Here is a 10,793-nt window from a genome sequence, read left to right as displayed (position 1 = left end):
TTTGGAGATTATACAAACACTTCTGATCAAAGACCCAGCCAGGAATACCAATATGTTCCATGCTTTGAACACTTCAACCAGTTTTAATATTAAAAATAATTCACACAATAACTCTTGTTGATGAGGTGGACAAAGAGAGACAGAATCTGGTTTGCGGTCAGCTCGATTTTATTCACAAAATATTCCTTATTAAAAGCACGATGTGAGCATTTCCCGGATTCTCATAATATTTACTCTTTACCTACTTCTATCGATCTGAGAAAGGATATTACCCACAACAATCCATGTGTTCTAGCTGGGCCTCTGGAATCTCCTTCCTCGCTGACATTGGAATGGCTGTCTTCTATGAAGGTGGCATTCACAGGTTAGGGCAGATCTTCTCTCTCGCTCTCTCTCCAGGTGGTCAGAGCTCTGCTTCTGGACCAGGTCGAGTCTTCACTGAGATTTCACTGAATGGGTGGCATCCAGGTATGTGTTGGCCTGAATTTCCATAATACACTGTGGCCTTTGGCCAATGGGTCATGACTTGGATTCCAATCACCCAATAGGGTCACTCCAACACCTTACACTATTGCTTTGTTGAAAGTTGTAAGGAGTACATTTTCAGGCAATCAAGGTACCAGAACATCTGATCGACCCTTCTACACTACACCAACCCTCATGTTGGTGGTAACTGGTTTACCTTGAATCTTTGTAACCTCTTTGATCTTTGTTTCCATTGTTCTCTTTAGCTGATATCGCCGGCTGCTATTAAGTATAGTTTGGACAATTTTCCATCAAGGTGGATTTTTACGGTTGTGTGTCAATTTAGAGTGTCCTAATTTTGGATTTGTGATCTTGTGGCCACTCATTTTATACTTGATTAAAGCTTGAAGTCATCTCTTCAGGATTTTATCCTAACACTTCAGGTAAAGGACTAATATAAACTCTTTACCCTAAGGCAATCTACTTCATCATATATCCTTATCTTCTTAGGAGCACTAGTCTACATGTCCATTCTATTCCAAAGACTAAAAGAAAATCCAAAACCAAAAGTCTCTCTCTCTAAAAAAATGGGTGTTTCCCTTCAGCTCAAATTGTAAAAAGTTGCAGAAATTTCCTTGAGGCCCCATTACTTTATCTTGTTGGCTCACTGAGTAATCTAGGATAAATTTTAAAAATCCATTTTGAAATCACACAAACCTATTCATTATAAAATCATAAAACTGTTTAAAAATAAATCATAATGGCTACAGAAATACTTATCAATTAATTACTGACTTACGCATGCAAAAACCCATAGATTATCAACTCAAAAAATTCAGCCCAAACTTACAAGAAATGATATTAAATGCAAACAGTTTGTATAACAATCCTGAATTGGAAATATAATGCTGTTCCTTCAGTGCCAAAATCCTGGATCTCCTTCCCCGATGGCATTGTGAGAGTTCTGTCAACAAATGGACTAAAATTGTTCAAGAAGGCAGCTCATCACTACCTTCTCAAGAGCAAATAGGGACAGCAAATAAAATGCTGACCTAGCTAGCAACATCCACATCTCATGAATGCATCACATGATAGGAAGGACGTGAACACATTGGAGAGAGTACAGAAACATTGTACAAGAATGGTCCCACAGACGAGAGACTTTAGTTACGAGGATAGTTCGAAGAAGTTGGGTCTGTTCTCTTTGGAGGCAAGAAGGTTAAGAGAAAATCTGATAGAAGCTTTTAAATTTATGAGCAGGCTGGAAAGAGTCGATAGAGGGAAACAGTTCCAGCTCTAAACAAGAACAAGAATGAGAACACATAGATTTAAAGTGATTTGCAAAAGGACTAAATGTGATATGTAAAAACGAAAATATTTTACAAATAGCAAATAGCTAGGGTATGGAGTGCACTGGCTGGCAAAATGGTGGAGACAGGTTCAATTGAGACATTAAAAAGGGTATCAGTTGATTATTTGGATAGAAATATTATAGTGAAAAAGCATAAAGTTGGTATTAAGCATTGAGGTTTATTTGAAGATCATATGTACACATGATGGGCTGAACGGTCTCCTTCTACATCAGAATACTTCTGTGATATGAAAAAATGAAGGATGCATGAATGACATTAACAAATGGAGTATACTTTCTGTATGATTGTACAAAACCTACAAACTTACTCTTGCCATTTCTGTCTACTTAAGGATCAAGCTTTTTAAGAAAATCTGTTCAACTACGGCATAAAGCTGACATAGCCCCCAAAATGTAGATAACTAAGTAACTTTCTAATACACGAAAATGTGTAGTTGCTCATACTAAGCCTAAATAGTGCTGAAAATTGATTTGCCAATATTGGAGGAAATATAGATTTTAGGAGAACATGTTAGTGGAACTTGGGTCTCATTGTTATTGAAACAGAAAGCTGTGGACACTTCATGGACTTCTCCAGTCAAAATGAAAAGAACATTAAACCTGTGTAAGCTTCAGGTTGGGGATGGGGTACGGTCATCAGGAAGTCAGAGCAATCATGTTGGGGAGGAGAATGATTTGATCAGGAAGGGAGTTGATCAGGTATGGAGAGATACAAGAGTGGGGACCATGTGGGTTGCAGTTATTTGGAAAGTCAATTTCTTTACTTTGATTTTCGAGTTGACATCACTCTTATTTTTAAGTATTAATAGATATTTCTTATGATATTGTTTGTTTTCCCTGTAGCTTTTCTTCAACTTTCTACTCTTTCCATTCTTTCCATTTTTTTGAAATTTGGCTAGATGCTACCTTATGTTAGGATTATTAATAGGATGCGTTGTATTGAAAAGAATGAATAGAGTGGAGCTATTGTGGGAATAGAGCTCTGACAGAGTGTGAGTGGTAGAAGAAAAGTGAACTCTCAATTAAAAGAAATGTTTTAAAAGTTGTCAATGTATAACATCCAGAATGACAGTTTTGACCTAATATATGCATTCTATTGTAAACTGGCAGATTACCAACTTATTTTCCATTAAACACAATGAATAAACAGTGAAGTATAAATCACGCCTGACAAAATAATTTCTATCAGTAGGTTTAGAAGAGCAGTTTTCTCTCTTATGGAGCTGAAGCATGCTGTTAACAATTTGCATTATCAGTTTTTCTAGTGTTCGCTAGGAGAAAATGGATTCCAAGTGGTTGTAGAATATAGAATCGCAAGCTATAGAAATATAATTAAATGAAAGACGTGCAAAATGGAGAATAAGATCATCTTTTCAATGTTGGTCAACTCAAACACACATAAAATCTTTATCAAAATAAATTATAAGTTTAATGTTAATTGTAGAACACTTTGAGTTCAAATTGTCCTAGCATGTTTGTAGCTTTCTGATGATTTAGTCGCAAAAAATAATTCAGTTGTGTGAAAAAAACATGCTACAGGTAATCCTTCCTTAATGTATGTGGTGTGTACACATGTGTGTGCGTGTGCGTAAGCAAATATTACTAAACTAGGAACGGACAGTTCTCCAATTTCAAAATGTCGAGTGTAAACTATACATAACATTGGAAGGTTGCATCTTTCAGTATTTCTGTAATAACTTTAAAATCTACATCAACTAAGACATCATGATCAAACACATATTTTAAAATAAGGCAAATTCATTAAAAAAAATTAAATTCTTGAAGCCTTGAAATCCTTCCAAGATTGCAATCTGTGCACTGTATTATTACATGCATTATCACTCACCTTACATTTTGCTTTGCAAATATCCTCTGACTGATGAGTTATCGTGTTGAATGCTATAGCTGCAGTACACAGTTGATCAATTTTGACAGGAGCCTATCTGACAGTGCTGATGAAGTGACATGAGCATACCTGCAACCAGCACAGACCTAGAAGTTTTGAAGTGATCAAAGAGGTTGCATGATGAGGCAGTCAAGTTAGCTCTTCTATATAGGTGTGCTCAGTCTTCCTGGTATTACATATTTCAGTTCATATTGGTTTTACCATGAAGGTGAGACATTTCAAAATCTCATGTGTTTGCGACTTGCTAACCTTGGCTTTCAATTCCCACCACTCAGCTCACTATTAATTATTTCCTGAAATGTCAGAAAGTTGGAATAATTATCTCAGATTACTAAACAAATTAAATTACTGTCAATCTTACAAAATGTTCTTCCAAAGTTATTTAACAGCCATTGAGTTCATGGAATTTCTATTGTGCCCAATCTGAATCACCACACAAACAATAAGGAACAATCAAATAAAACCAAAGTACTGCAGGTGTTGGAAATCTGAAATAAAGCGGGAAGTGCTAGAGAAACTCAACAGATCAGGCTGTGTCCATGGAGAGAGAAACTGGTAAACATTTTGAGTCTGATATCTTTTTAATAACTCAGAAAAAAACAAAGTTAGCACAAATACCAGCAAATCAGAATGACATTGGCTCTTGTTTCAAATCTGGGTCTTCAGTGATGCCCTGTGTCCATCCACAGGTTTCAGTTTATTAATAATAATTAATAAATTAAATGAAAGACGTGCAAAATGGAGAATAAGATCATAAATTAATAATAATTAATAATGGAGTGCAGAGAGTTTTCATTGCTGAATAAAACTGGCACTGAATGTTTACAGCCAAGTTGCTCAATGGGGCAGGTTTCTTGCCCCCAGCACTATTAGTAGCAGTTTTCTGGTCCTGGCAGTTCCTGACTACAGAATGTCTAGGCCCGAAACGTCAGCTTTTGAGCTCCTAAGATGCTGCTTGGCCTGCTGTGTTCATCCAGCTCTACACTTCGTTATCTCGGATTCTCCAGCATCTGCAATTCCCATTATCTCTCTTACAGAATGTGAAGAATGTCTGAAGAAAAGACAGTGAAAGGCAGAAGCAGACATAGACTTCAAGGTCCACCCTGACCTTAGACCATGGAAAGGGAAAATTTGTGCAAAGCCAACAGTGTATGGAAAAGCCCACAGCAAGGAATGTGGCAAGCTGGAAGAAAATCAATTGCCTGTAATATGTAAAATAATACAGAAGTCTTTACAGGATTGAAGAACAAAAGAGCACGCAGAATGTTTGCTTGAAGAAAATACATAAAACAAAGGGCTTGGTCAATGATTAATAGGAACCCATGAGCAGAAAATAGACCCAGTCAGTATTACAGGGTTCCAAAGTTGTATCAACAGCACAGAAAATGAAAATAGACCAAGACAGCTTGCAAATGTTCAGGCATTAAAAAACACTGAGAGTACAGGATACTGTAAAGTATTCTTGGGGAATAGGACAAGTAAGCTGCACAATCTCAACAGATTTTTCTAATGCACAAGGCAAATCACGGTACGCAAGCATTATCGCTAATTGTGGTAACATTCATTTTGAATTAGATACAGGGACAGATATATTTGCTGCTTGGCCTGCTGTGTTCATCCAGCTCCACACTTTGTTACCTCGGATTCTCCAGCATCTGCAGTTCCCATTATCTCTCGCAGAACATTCTCCATTTAACTTCCAACAGAAGATATTAAAATCAGAATGTATGCTGCACTTCGCTACAATGGAGGAGAAAAGACTAAATGTTGCTTGTCATTCTGAATCATTATGTTGTTTATTAAGTGGAAATGCTTGTGTAGCTTTGAATATTCTTTGGTTAGCAGACACAGAAGACCATGAAGTTGATCTAATGCTCCAAGAATTGTTCTCTACTACAGAATTGTTCTCTACTAACCTTAGGATTACAGAAGATGATGCAGGTCCTGCATTTCTCTTAGAAGAGATACCGTAAATTGCAGAAAATAAAGGTACCAATCGTGAAGGTGACCAGCTACATGAATTCCCTTTTTCAATACAGAAAAACAGGGAATGAACCGACCATTCATGTTGTTCATTTAGCAGAAGCAGTGGTCCTAGATCTTCCTGTACACTTAGGTTGCACTCTTTGAGCAATATGTGCTGTTTCTTTTGAGGATAATTGTCTTTTTGTTGAAGAAGGTAACAAAGGGGTCTAACTGAGCCTACCAAGGATGCGTGACAAAAACACTGGCTGCAGCAACCACATTTAGATGAAAACATTCCTCCTTGTGATGAAGGCTGGAACATTACAGGGAAGCAGAAGGAGACCAACATTCTGAAGTTACAGCTGCTGTCAGCTGCATTGCCACACCTATTGGAGTATGGATGGGCACTTGGCAAGTCGCAGATAACACAACTGAATGTAAAGAATCTTCCAGCGTCCTTATGCAATTGACATAATGAAGAGCTACATTACAGATGAAAAACTCACTTTTTTTTTCAAATGTTCACTGTGAATTATTAACCATGGAAAATATTCTGTTACAATCAATGAGTGATGAAAAATTTGAAAAATAAAATCTGAAGAGGAAGAGCCTGGAAAAGCAAACTCTGGTTAATGACAGAGATCACCTGCAGTATGATGATGATTTTTTTTTTCTTTAAGAAAAGCTTAAAAAGAAACGGGAAAGCAAACACGGAATTTAAGCCTTTAATGCCATTCCTGTGGTGTTGTTTCATCAAAATCCTGGGAATCCCTCACTCATGACATTGTGGGTTTACCTATAGTACATGGACTGCAAGGTTCAAAAAGGCTGCTTACGACCACCTTCTCAAGGATAAAATCAGTAGGGTGGTGATAGTGGAGTATTTCAACCTTCCCAATACTGAGGGGGTCCTGGACTTGATTTTAGAGAATGAAGCCGGATAAGTAGTTGAAATACGAGTGAGGGAGCATTTTGTAGACAATGTTCATAATTCCATTTGATTCAAGATTGCTATGTAAGAGGAAGGAGGGACGTAAAATAAAAGTTCTAAACCAGGGGGAGACTATTTTAATAAGATCAGATGTGAGTTAGATGTGGGAGCAGATACTTTGAGGTAAATCTGTGTCAGAGCAGTGGGACGTATTCAAGAAGAAAATAAGGAACATATTCTAACAAAGGTAAAGGGTAGGACCAACAAAGGACACACCAGACTGGATAGTGGCAGATACTAAGGTCTCAAAGCAACAGAAACCTTAGAGGAATACAGAATGTACAAGGATGAAAGAATGTACGAAGGGGAAAAGGAACAAGGAATAAACTGGGCAATTACAGGTCAGTGAGCTTAACCTTAGTAGTGAGAAAACTAGTGCCTCTTAAGGACAGAAATAATCTTCACTTGGAGATGCAGGAATTAATCAAGAACATTTAGCATTTGCCTGAAGAAAATTACTCTGAGGGTTATGAGCAATGTGATAGGAAGGCAGCCCACAAGCCACACTTTTTTGGGATTGAGGGAAAAAAGGATTGGGATTTCAACTCAACACCCTCCTGCCCAATCAAATGCTCTCCCTACATCTAATCTCATCTTGGAGAAGAACATTAAATTCTTATGTAGCAAGGTGTTGTGTGGTTTGGTTTATGCAGAATTGAACAGATTGCACATTTGGTTGTGAGATGCTCGACAAGGGTAAACTTGATTTTAGCCACAGAATGGTCAGAACTGATCCAAATGTAGATGTAAATTAAAATTCTTCATTTTGAAAAGGGGTCGCTCCAAAATGTAAAAAAAAGTCAATAGATAAACGTGTCAAGTATGGGGGTAAGCGTTGATACTTACTCACAGCATTATCGTCAACCGTAATATTTGTCTTACACTTTACCACTTAACTTTGCAATGAAATATCATTGAAAACAAAAACAATAGTTGAAGCAATTAATTAGGCTCTTTGTTATTCTACCCTCTATTTAATTTCTTCCATTGTTTCCCGGTTGCGAGGTCCAAATTTCACAGATCACAAGCAGGGAGCTATTCTGTAAATTGCTATTTAAAATGTGAAAGGCAGAGTGCATCATAGCAGGATGTGCCTGCATATTAATCAAATTAACAGTATACTTCAAAGGTTTCAATCCGACATTTACCAGCTTGCTTTTAAATCAGCATTTGTATTGGAAGGAGGTTGCATAATGAATGCCTTGGCAAAGGAATTGTTTATTAGTTCGTAGCAGAACAAAATGCTGCTTAATTTCGAGAGACATGCTGACGAAAGCATCTTTGGTTAGAAGGCAAAGGGATTTCAAACCTAATTTCACTCCTAAAGAAAGGTAAACAATTTCTAAGCTCTCAATTTGACATATGTGATGAATATCCTATATAATAGTTATTCTATATAAGAATATCAGTATCCCAAAGTTCTTTTTGGTTTATGAGGACTGTTAGGTTTAACATGTGGCTTGAAACAGAAGACGTTGGAAATGCACCATAGCTTCATCAGCATTTGAAAAGGAAATGATTGTTCATGTTTTGGCTGCAAAATTTTGGAAATTGTTTAATTGTGCTTCTTGCTAGTCAAAATAGTTGAATATTTAATGTATTACTTTCTTCCTTTGGTGCCTCTGCATATTATTATTCCACTGCAGATTTGTCTCCTATATTTTACCCTCTGTAAACTTCAGTTCATTCAAATTCTGCTGCGCATGACTTAACTCTCACCGAGTCTCTGACCTAGACTGTAAAGTAACATTTTGGTTTTTAAATTGTCAATTTTGCTTTTAATCCCGTTTCAGCCTTCCTGATCCCTTTCTGAGTAGTTTTCTCTAGGCCTGTAATCTTCTGAGATATCAGCATTCTTCAATTATTTTTCTGCTGATCTTTTCACTCTGCTCCACCACTGGTGGCCATGTCTTCAGTTGTCAAGAGCCCAAACTCTGGAATTCCATCCCTACACCTCTCTACCTCTCTGATAAAAATAACATATTGAGGATGCTGGGAATCTGAATAGAAACAGTAATTGCTGGAAAATTCAACAGGTCTGGCAACATCTGTGGGGAGAGAAACAGAGTTAATGTTTTGAATCTGATATGGTGCTGCTTCAGTTCTGATAAAGAGTCACTAAAGGCTCTAAACATATCTCTTCCTTTCACTAGGTATACTGCCAGACTTACCAAGTCCTTTAGCATTTTCTAACATAGTCTCTATTTATTATAATTCTCATTACTACACAAAAATAATCTATCAGTGTCTATCTTGAATACATGCAGTGACTGAACAATCACAGCTCTCCCGGATACAGAAATCAAAGATTCATGCTTCTTTGAGAGAAGAAATTTTCCCTGAATTCAGTTTGAAATGACCAACTGCATATACTGACCCTGGGTTTTACATTCTAGAAGGAAACATTATCTGATATCTATTCCCTCAAGCTCCTTAGAATTACAATTGTTTCAGTTAACTTACTTTTCATTCACATAAATTCTAGGAAAATGAGCTTAATCTGCTCAATCACACCCTATGTGATAAGCTACTCTTCCAAGGAAACGACTCCCGTAAACATTTGTTGTATTCCCTCTTGGACAAGTGTAACCTTCCTCAGGCAAGGAGACTTTTATTCATGCATTTTAATCATCACATCTACTGTATAATTTTCATAAGGCTTCCTTGCTCCTCAACCTCTGATCCCTTTTTAACAAATGTGAACATACCATTAGGCTCTCTAAGTACTCGGTGTATCTGCACACTGATTTTCTGGGATTCATACACAAGAATACTTGGGACAATGTGAATGCAAGGTTCTTCCAACCTCTCAGCATTTGAAAACTTTTAACTTTTCCAACAAAAGTGGATATCTTCGAACTTATTGTTTTGTATTCCATCTTCCATAGGTTCTTCCCCATTCACCCATCCCTCTGCAAAATCTTTACATCCCTCCCACTGCATATATTCCCACTTAACTTTATATCATTAGTAAACTTGAATACATTATACTTAGTCCTTTTCAGCAACAACATTAATATAGATTGCAAGTATTTAAGGCATAAGTATTGATTCTTGTTGTATTAGTTACTTGTTTCAACCTGCCAAACTGAAAATGTTACATTCATTCTTAATCTCTTTATTGAAACTGTAATATTTGCTCATGTATTATACTTGATTCCATGAGTCCTAATTTTGTGAGGCACCTCATCAAATGAGTTTTGAAAATTCAAACTGCATGCATTGGATTGCCCTTAACCATTTTGATAGTTACATACCAAAAAGCCTTACTGGATTTATCTAACACAATTTTCAACTTAAATCTAATTCTTATATAATGACATTCCAACTATTCGTAATAGATTCTAGGTCCTTTTATCAAGTATGGGTGCAGGCTGCCTGGGTGTGGATTACTGTTTAAATAAAAAAAACGAAAGAACTGCGGATACTGTAAATCAGGAACAATAACAAAGTTGCTGGAAAAGCTCAACAGGTCTGGCAGCATCTGCGAAGGAAGGAACAGAGTTAATATTTCGGGTCCGGTGACCCTTCCTTAGACTGGATTATGTTTGTATCACTGCAGATGAAGAAACTGATGAATACTTGGAGGGAAGCGCACAAGGAACAAAAATGTGTAACAAGTGAGAACATTTCCAAATAAATGAAGCATTAAATGGGGTTCTTTACAAAAAATGCTTCGTAGCAGTGAGGATGTGCAGATCGTGGTCATGCATGAAATCTAATAGACCATTTTATGAAATATGCTGAACACTTGCAACCATGAATATTTATTTGTATATCTTTTTCAGAAAACAACAAGATCCATTGTGTTGCTACAGTATCAGTAATAAAGTGAAGATTGTGGTACTTTGAAAAAATATAGTTGCTGACCTGCTTCAATGTACTGGAAAGCCTTCATGGGGAGGAGGTAGGAGAGTGACAGCTGGCATTTTCAAATTTTCTGCTTTTTTTTTGACTTACAGAAGAGCTAACATCAATAGATCAATCCTATCAACATAAAAGGTATTGGGTTTTGTAAACGAAATAAAATGGTGTAGATCTGAATGAACACAGCAGGCCAAACAGCATCTTGGGAGCAGGAAAGTTAATGTTTC

The 10,793-nt window shown here is 36.9% G+C and overlaps 1 long non-coding RNA gene across 2 annotated transcripts in view; it reads left to right on the top strand.

The window, feature by feature from the left end:
- Positions 1 to 7,914: 7,914 nt before the first annotated feature.
- Positions 7,915 to 10,793, top strand: part of LOC125457062 (uncharacterized) — a 184,808-nt gene continuing 181,929 nt past the window's right edge. For both annotated transcript variants that reach the window (XR_007248558.2, XR_009446154.1), the window contains exons 1-2: positions 7,915 to 8,030; positions 10,488 to 10,606. This is a non-coding gene — a long non-coding RNA (uncharacterized LOC125457062). The remainder of the gene's footprint in view (positions 8,031 to 10,487; positions 10,607 to 10,793) is intronic.

This window comes from Stegostoma tigrinum, chromosome 1 (genome assembly GCF_030684315.1).
Source record: "Stegostoma tigrinum isolate sSteTig4 chromosome 1, sSteTig4.hap1, whole genome shotgun sequence".
Taxonomy (NCBI): domain Eukaryota; kingdom Metazoa; phylum Chordata; class Chondrichthyes; order Orectolobiformes; family Stegostomatidae; genus Stegostoma; species Stegostoma tigrinum.
Note: the sequence above shows the minus strand (reverse complement) of the source record. Positions and strands in the feature narration are given on the sequence as shown.